This window comes from Pipistrellus kuhlii, unplaced genomic scaffold (genome assembly GCF_014108245.1).
Source record: "Pipistrellus kuhlii isolate mPipKuh1 unplaced genomic scaffold, mPipKuh1.p scaffold_m20_p_35, whole genome shotgun sequence".
NCBI lineage: Eukaryota > Metazoa > Chordata > Mammalia > Chiroptera > Vespertilionidae > Pipistrellus > Pipistrellus kuhlii.
This window is the reverse complement of record NW_023425535.1, coordinates 2,734,682-2,742,588: the sequence shown is the minus strand read 5'-3', so window position 1 is coordinate 2,742,588 and position 7,907 is coordinate 2,734,682.

The following is a 7,907-nucleotide window of genomic DNA, read 5'->3' as shown; positions in this document are numbered from 1 at the left end:
GAAAAAAACAAAAACCTCCAATATTGCTACTTGCCAATCCTAATTTAGTTACAACTATTGGTAGTAATCCTACATGAATTTCGGTAAAAGCCCCATCATCTAAATGGCAGAATAACTCAGCATGTTTTTGAAAATGCTGGGCGTCCACCACCACCCTTCTACTCCCTCTCCCCCCACCGAACAAAAGTCAAGTGAAAAGAATATGGTGTTTCCTGCAAGTCTGTGGCATGCTCAGACCTCACCACATAAAGCCAAAAGGATACTTCATGAGTAACACATTTCACTGCAGATGAGCAGATGGTCCACCTCTCCTGCTGGGAGCCTGCTCTTGTACACACTGAGCTGAGCTCCTCAGGCCGCAGGCCCAGTGATGGGTGGTCTGGAGCTGGTCTTTCCTCTCGCAGCGGAGGCTGTGGACCTCCCGGTTTCCTGCTGGAGTGGCAGGCAGTCGAGCACCAGCCCGGGTGCTTCTGGCCATTTGATTCTACCTGTAGCATAATCATGTCTATACTAGCTGTCAGGAGGTTCCAAACCCTACCAAGATTTCTGTAGGTGATGTATCCAAGGAGCAATACACCGTTCATCTGAAAATAGTAGCACACAGCCATATATAAGGTATCATTTCCTAAGGACTGTTTCTCCACACTGAGCAGAGCAGGCATAAATGGTGATTATTTAGTCTGAGACTTTGATTTTTTTATATCTGATTTTCAGTAAAACCGCAATGTGGATGTTGAGTAGTGTAAGAATGGTGCTGCTCCTGACAAGTGATGTAACTGTTTACATTTTATATCTGCAGAATTATTTCTCTACTGCGGGATTTTTCTTAAGTAAAATGTCATTGAAGTCTCATCTCTGAATGCATTGTCTGTGATGCCCCAGGACCTTTGTTATGTTTGGAGCAGAGGGATTTCATGTCATAAACTAGGAAGTGCACACTTAGATACGTGACAAGGCTCTAGCAGAAAGCTCATTGGAGTTAGTGACCAACAGGAGCAAGCACTGGTGCAGCTCAACGCAGGTCTCAAAGCTCGCCTGGCATGTTATTTGTATATTTAGTGCAAACATCCCTTTGAGTGATCATTGTTACTGTGCAATATTTAGGATTAAAATACATTAGCCTTTTTATATACTTTGAAATAGCAAGTTTGTTTTTTATGGTTTAAAGTCATGATTTCCAGTCTCTAGAAGTTGTCAACCTTTTATCAGTCCCTTTTCTACTCATACAACATGGTGCATTAATTTCATTTAGCAACTTAGAGTTTTGAGACTAACACCTTGACTTATAGAAACAGATTGGATGTGCGGAGATGTTTAAGCATGAGTGTGTCCTTTGTGTATATGAGTTTGACAGTAAACTAGCTCTGTTTTCTAGGGTAGACCATTTCACTATTGCACTTTAACAACTGACATGCTTTCAGAAGCTCCCCGTAGTTTAGGTTTGATTATAACAAGCCATCTCTATTGATACAGATGTTTGTTAAGCAAGAAAGCCAGGTGTTGTTTCTGTATCATTTGTTGTAAATGCCAGCTCCCACTTGCCAACCAGCATGTTTCAGTTGATCCAGAGAAAATGAACTCATTAGTTAATGGAGACAAAAATGCTTAAATTCTTTCTTGAAAACAAAGTCTGTCTGTTAAATATGTGTGCCCAGGTTTTTAAAATGCAGCATACCCTCTTAAATTTGTTAAGCTAAAGACATACATGTTCATTTTATTTTTAAAATTTTTTGAACCTTTAAAATATCTTAATCATTTGTGTTTGTTTTTTAACAGAAATTACAAATAAGATTTCTTTCCAGCAGTGCTTATTTAAAATTTGCTTACTTAAACTTTGGTTTTTCAATTTTATACACTTAATGTACCATCTTCTTACTGTCAGAGTTTTTGACCAAGATCTATTACTCAACTTCATAGGTTAGGAAAGAGACACTAATTCTAATTTTCTCTACATATTTCTCCCAGCTTACTATTCTGTTATCCTCTAATGTGTATTGATCATTTGTAATTGTTCGGATTGCTTGCCTACACTATACATACATCTAGCATCTCAGCCAGTTCCTACTGTTAGCTGAGCGGCTCTCACTTTGCCGCACACCCTCGGTGCCTGTGGTTCCTGGCATGCACTCCCCCTGGTGGGTAGAGCACACACATCACACCAGACTTCCCCAGAGAAATGAAGCCGCCACACAGCCCCTGACCGCCCAGAGAAGCGGTGTGTGTAAGATAGCCAGCTTCCCTCCATGCTCATCCGGCCATGCTGTCTGAATGAAAGTGTCAGAGCGAAGTAGGCGGCAGGCCAGGAGCTGCTCCCGTAAAGGTAGCATGTTCACACCAGCCACTCTGGCCCAGGCAAAGCCTGCACATACTGAGGTGAAAGCATAGTCTGTTTTTAGAAATACGGTTGTAGTTTGTGAGTGTTCGTTGGTCGCATTAGCAGTAGAATGACCGCATGAACCCCAGGTTCCAGTAAACTCCCACGGGGAGAAGACAAACCACCATCCTGTCATTAGCAGCCTCTTCAATGTCAACTCTCGTCCTTTACATGTTACTATAGTGTACTCATCTCTCTCAGGCTTTTTCTGGATCAGGGAAAACTAGTTTTCCTAATAGCAAGAAAGATGAAGGGTAAAGGGCATTGAAGCAGAAATGTATAGTTTGGGGTATGATTAGAAAACTCATAAGGAACACAAGTCTTAATTTCAAATTAACTACTCTTAGTTAAGTGCTCTTAGGAGAGTCTAGTAAGAGTAACACTTTCTGGTCATTTCTAGTTTAGATTCTTTTCATTACTGAAACTTTTAAGAACTGTTACCTATGGATTAGTTTTGCACAATATTTTATTCTCACAACGTACAAATTAGGTTTGTATTGAACTACCTCACACTAATTTTCTATGCTTTCCCAAGTAAGCCGTGGCCCTTGCTGTTAGCTCTTTACTGGGTGTGAGTATGAGCGTGTGTTAAACACTTCATGGTCAGTGTTGACACAGCACCAGTGAACATGTGAACTACATACTGGCATCAGTAAGAGACTCCGCGTCAGCCCTCCTGCTGTGTAGCTTCGAAATCGTTAGGTGTGCTTGTTGGCCGTTATTGTTGTCTGTTTTGCAAGTAGAAACCTGCTCGTGACATCAGTCCATCCTTTACATTTTACAAAAGGACTAAGTCTAAACTTTACGAAGAAATAAATTACTTTTGTAGGCCCGATATTTGGTATATTTTTGAGAAGCTCTTAAACTTTTAGCCGAATGATGAATTTAAATTGAACTAGCTGTCTACCTGGACTGTGACATCTATTTTCTCATTACAGTTCATCCTGTTAAGCAGGTGTTACCACCTGAACCCCGATGTGGTAACTGCCATTTGCGTTCTCCCTGGACGACGCCACTCCTCCTTCCTCCCCCTCCCGTCCCCTCCTCTAGACAAACAAATGGGGCACTTTGTAGGGAATGCTGAGATCACTTGTGGTTTTTAATCATTCATGCCCTAGTCATTAAACATGCACCACTGGATGTAGACAATGTTATCTAGTATGTTCATTGGTTATAATATTTTAAATAAAAAAGAAAAAGTGGTATGAACATGATGAAATTAAGTGTTTTCATTGAAAATTATCTGTATTTTTGCTAAAAAGTCTTTCCGGGCAGTTTTAACCTCATGCAGGTGGGGATGAAGGGTAGCACGGGGGCAGGTTTCCTAGGTTCAGGCTCTGTGTAGACAGGAGCCTAACCCAGGCCCTGGTTTCCTGGTTTATCTGGCCTTGCTTTTCTGCTGTTTGAAATCACTGCAGAAACTTCTTTAAGGGAAGTTGCTTCAACACCCTTAACCTAGTTCTTGGTAAGCATGCGAGAGAACAGCCATTGTGGCCACTTAGCGAAAACAAGTCCTTAAAAAGCATCTCTTTCCAGACAAATCAGGGGCTTTGGCTTGGCCCGTACCTTCCCACTGCTGACATCGGGCAGGCTGCTTGGCGGCTCACCAGCCTGTGTCCAGCCTGGGAGTTGACACTCCATCTCGCTCAGCTCTTGCTCAGATGGTCCTGTATCCATGCTGCCCCTCCCCTGCACTCAACGCCTCTGCTCCGAGTCCAGGCAGACGGCACCCTGTGGGGAGCTCACTGTCCAGGGGCTGAGCGCTGGGCCACAGCAGTCACTGCCAAGCCCCAGGGGAAGCTTGGAGGAAGTACAGGAGGAACTGGTCCCATCCCCAGGGCTGCATTAGCTTAGTGTTGTTCTGAGAAGGCCCGTTGGCTCTATGGGAATGAAAATTAATTGTACTGGTTTGTGCTTTACAAACTTCTTTTAGCTTTTACAAGGAATATACCAATGTGTCGCTGGACTTTATTTTAAACTTAAAAGTTACTTCAAATGCACTTTGTAAACGTTGGGTTTCTGTCTAACGTTTCATTCCGTCAGTGAATGCGCTCATGCCCTAGCCCTGCGCTCTGAGGAGAGGGACTCACGGGGACACCTCGCATGGGCCTGAGTGACAATGAATGAACCATTTTGGAGGCATTGTCTTCATTTAAAGGTATAGGAGCTTGTAGTTCCTAAGAATGGGGAGTGCTCTGTGCAGACCTCTGTTTGGGAGGGTCCTGGCAAGGGACACCAGATGGGCTGGACTCAAGGCGGGGAAGGTGGTGACAGAGAAGCCTCAGGGCCCAGCGGACAGCGGGTCCTTCTCCCCAGGAATGGGCAGGGGCTCAGGTGCCCTCCGTCGGCACACTCAAGAGTTAGCGGGCTGCAGGAGGTGCTGGGCCGCAAGGAAAACTTAAGCAGGAAGAATGTTTCCGACGTCCTTTCGGATTACGGACCTGGGTGAAGTCTGTGTGGGCACACTGCACATCTCGGGCAGCTGGGAGAGCAGTCCTAGCTCAGAGCCTACTCCTGCCTCTTGCTGACAGAGGAAAGGGAGGGGGACTCCTGTTGGGTGTCACAGTGTGAGACTGCGCTCGCTGCTCGGATTGCTGAGGATGGAGTGGCCCTGAGGCAGGATGAAAAGCTGACAAATGGGCTGGAGATGCAGAATAAAGAATCACACTGTCCTGAGAGAAACGGGAAGGCTGAGTGAGGAGAACTAAAAGCCCTCGCCAGACAGGCCCCAGAGGGTGGATCTGTGATGCCTGCAGACCCAGGCCAGCCTGAGCTCAGCGAGTTTGGGTAATGAGGGCAAGTCCGCCTCGCAGAGCCAGGGCTGCTGACTGTCAGATGAGGGTGGGTGACAGTGTCTCCCAGTGCTACTGAAATGGCTGACTTCATGTATTTTATAAAAATGACTTGGTGAATTTTATTTTGTTTTTTAATTTATTGGTGAAAGTATTACACATATCCCCTGTTCCTCCTCCCCCTCCCCCCCATTGACCCCTCCACTCAAGGTCTTTGGTTAATCTCCTCCTACTCACCCTTCCCTCCTTCCCTCTGAGATTCCACAGTATGGCCTGTGCTTTCATGTCTCTGGTTCTATTTTGTTCATCAGTGTATTTTGTTCATTAGGTTCCACCTGTGAGTGAGATCATGTATACGTGTCTCTCTCTGACTGGCTTATTTCACCTAACACTACTACTCTCCAGGTCCCTCCATGCTGTCTCAAAGGGTAAGATGTTCTTTTTTTAATTTCTTTTTTATATTTTACTTCTGCATAGTATTCCATGGTGTAATGAATGTACCACAGCTTTTTATCCACTCCTCTACTGATGGGCACCTGGGCTGTTTCTAGATGTTAGCTATTGTAAATTGTGCTGCTATGAACATAGGGGTGCATACTTTCTTTCTGGTTGATGTATCAGCCTTCTTGGGATATATTCCTGGGTCATAAGGCAGTTCCACTTTTTATATTTTGAGGAAACTACACACTGTTTTTCCACAATGGCTGCACCAGTCTGCATTCCCACCAGCCGTGCACTAGGGCTCCCTTTTATCCACATTCTCACCAGCACTTGTCATTTGTTGATTTATTGGTGGTAGCCATTTTGACAGGTGTGAGGTGATATCTCTCTATCATTTTAATTTGCACCTCTCTGATAATTAGTGCTGTTGAACATCTTTTCATATGTCTCTTGGCCATCTGTGTGTCCTCTTTAGAGAAGTGTCTATTAAGGTCCTCTGTCCACTTTTTAATTGGATTTTTTTTCTTTTCATTTTGTTGAGTTATATGAGTACTTTATATATTTTGAAAATTAATCACTTGTCAGATGTATCATTGGCAAATATGTTCTCTCATACGGTGGGTTCTTTTTTATTTTGATGCTGGTTTCTTTTGCTGTGCAGAAGCTTTTTAGTTTGATGTAGTCTCATTTTCTTTTGTTTCTCTTGCTTTAAGAGCTATATCTGTGAAAACTCTGCTGCATGAGGTATCTGATATTGTGTTGCCCATGTTTTCTTCAAGGATTTTTATGGTTTCATGACTTACATTTGAGTCTTTTGTCCATTTTGAGTTTATTCTAGTGTATGGTATAAGTTGGTGGTCTAGTTTCATTTTTTGCATGTATCTGTCCAATTTTCCCAGCACCATTTACTGAAAAGACTGCCTTGACTCCATTGTATGCTCTTGCCTCCTTTGTCAAATATTAATTGAGTATAATGGCTTGGGTTGACTTCTGGGGTCTTCGTTGTGTTCCATTGATCTATATGCCTGTTGTGCCAGTATCAGGTTATTTTAATTACAGGGGCTTTGTAGTATAACTTGAGATCTGGTATTATGGTCCTTCCAACTTGGTTCTTTCTCAAGATAGCTGAGGCTATTCGCGGTCTCTTTTTATTCCATGTGGATTTTTGGAGAGTTTGTTCTAGGTCTATGACATATGCCACTGATGTTTTAATAAGGATTGCATTGATTCTGTAGATTGCCTTGGGTACTATGGACATTTTAATGATGTTAATTCTACCCAATCCATGAACACAGCATATTCTTCCACTTGTTTATATCTTCCTCTATCTCTTTTTTCAACATCCTATAATTTTCTCAGTGAAGGTCTTTTACCTTCTTAGGTAAGTTTTTCCTAATTGTTTTTTGTTGCAATGTAAAGGGATTTTTTATTTTTTATAAGGAGTAATGAGATTTATTTGCAGATCCTAGTTTTGCCAGCAGGAGGCAGATGCGGCTTATGAGCTGGTTTTGACAAAGGACTTGGAGGGCAGTTGAGCCCATTGCCCTTGCCAGTGTTAGTGGCTAAGGGCTGATGGCCTCTCTTTCCATTCATGAACCCTCTTTGGCATTTTCCGTTCCTTCAGGAGCCTGGTGGCATTTTCTCTCCAGATCAGAGCTGGCAGAATTCCAGGACAGTGGAGCTCAGGAACACATGGGTTCCCCACTTAACTCCACTTCCTCCTCCGAAAGGGGCGTGCGGGCCAGTTCCGACCTTCCTGGGCGGCTGTGAGCAGTCAGTCACCTCGCATTTCCTTCCTCCTTGAAGCAGAGAGGCGGGAGTTATTCCACCTTCTGGGGAATGCGGTTGGGATGGCCGGGGCCGGGGCAGAGCTCTCCAGCAGAGCTCTGGCCGCCTGTTCACCACAAGGTGCCCTTTAGGCCTGATTTGAGCGGTGGGCTCTGGGCCTCAGACTTCTCCAGAGATAGGGGTCAGAAACTGGAGCACTTGGGTGACTCCACTCCTCACCACCCTCCAAAAACCCCACTGCAGTGACTGCTCCCGGTAATGAGAGGGGCTGTAAGGACACTGGCAGCAGAAGAGACACTGCTGGTCTTGCCAGGGCCCCAGCAGCCAGGGCTCCTCTCGGAGGGTCTTCTTTGGTGCCGCCTGTGGCCCCTGCCGCGGAGCTCCGGCCAGGCTCAGGCTGCAAGTGGCGCCAAGGAAAGGCTTTCCTTGAAGATTTGTCCTAATTGGAGCTTTTTTTTTTTTTTTTTTTTTAAATCCTCAATAGATATTTTTTTCTATTGGTTTTTTTAGAG